The sequence below is a fragment of the Ananas comosus genome, linkage group 2 (assembly GCF_001540865.1).
Source record: "Ananas comosus cultivar F153 linkage group 2, ASM154086v1, whole genome shotgun sequence".
NCBI lineage: Eukaryota > Viridiplantae > Streptophyta > Magnoliopsida > Poales > Bromeliaceae > Ananas > Ananas comosus.
In genome coordinates, this window is record NC_033622.1 from 10497105 (window position 1) to 10498999 (window position 1895).

The following is a 1895-nucleotide window of genomic DNA, read 5'->3' on the forward strand; positions in this document are numbered from 1 at the left end:
TCGTAGAGAATTACCTGGGGTCACAATTATACATACGTGTGTGTGTATATATATATACATACATATATATATATATATATATATATATATATATTATATATTAATATATATATATAGTCCGGCATATGGTGCTTGTAAAAGTACCAAGCATTTAGTGTTTGTAAGTTTTTTACCGTTAGATCTACGCCTTTAATCATTTTTACCAGTTAGATTATACTATTCAATCAACTAACCATTCAACCTAGGACGGTCCACATCATCCTAACCGCACATCCTTAATCCAAGGGCCGAAACCTTACAAGCAAAAAAAAACTTGACTACTTTAAAAATATAGGAGCTCAATTCTATTATATATATTATATATATATATATATATAGAGAGAGAGAGAGAGAGGAGAGAGAGAGAGTAGGCTGCTAGACTATCAGTAGCACGGACGCTTCGTGCTACCAAGTGTTTCATGATGCTACTTCCAAATCGACGAGGCGGCTCCGTTAGACTTGATCTACACTATTGAAAGTATTCGGAACTAAATTCTCATTTTTTCGGTATATTATTATCAAACGAGTAGTCTAAATAAATGGCTAAAATAAAATTCATAAAAAATGATGATAGAAGACTTGAATTTAAGATCAGAGATAGATCTTACTATAAATAGTAAAAGAAATTTTCTATAAAAATTTTATCTGATTTGAATTGGTTTTACATCTGTAAATTTATAAATAATCACATCTACCATTAAAATTGTTAATTTGAGACTTATCATTAGCCAAATGCATGATGTCTAAAAATTCAAATTTAGTTTCCAAATACTTCAATAGTGTAAATAAGTCTAACGGAACAGACATCGACTTTGAAGACGCGAATCAGCGAACAAACTTGTAGCACGGAAGCCTCCGTGCTGACGATAGTATAGCAGCCGGACTTATATATATATATATAGAGTTGAGCTAGAATTACTCTCGAGAGTAAACGAGCCCCGTTTACTCTCGAGTTGTTTTCGATGATAGAGCTTCCAAATGACATCGGTCCGGTTGAACATGATTTATACCACTTGAAGTGTTTAGAAATAAATTTCAAATCTTTTCGACATTATTTGCCTAATGGATCAAAGGGTTTCAAAATTTGTTAATTTTAATGGTGGATAAGAGACGTTTTCTCGTTTAACGTGTAAATATCCAAATTAATTGAATTTGTTTAGAAAATTCTTTAAACTATTTAAAACAAGATCTATACTCTTGATCTTGAATTACAAGATCCTTATCATCATTTTTTAAAAATATTCATTTCAGCCATTCATTTTTTCTGTTCACTAGATGGATATAAAACATATCGAAAGTGCGTGAAATCTGATTTCTATGTAGTTTAAAGGTTTAGATATATTAACGAGGCCGACGTCAATTTTGAAGCTCTATCATCGAAAACAACTCGAGAGTAAACGGGCTCGTTTACTCTCGAGAGTATTCTAGCTCAACTCTCCTCTCTCTCTCTCTCTCTCTCTCTACTATAATATATAATATTATAATATATATATATATATATATATATATATATATATGAATTGAGCTCCTATACTTTTAAAAGTACCAAGTTAGTGGTGCTTGTAGATTTTTAGCCAGATTAATGGTTGTACGGTTAGAATAAAGTGGGCCCCCTAGGATTGAGTGGTTGGTTGGTTAAATAGTATAATCTAATTGTTGAAAATGATCAAAGGCGTAGATCTAATGGGAAAAAATTTACAAGTACCAAATGCTTGGTGCTTTTACAAGTACCATAGCCGGACTCTATATATATATATATATATATATATATATATTCAGGATTCTATTGCAAAGTGAAGCAGGATTTATTAGTACATTAAGCGAAAATATGAGAAAACATTTTACTGATGATACAA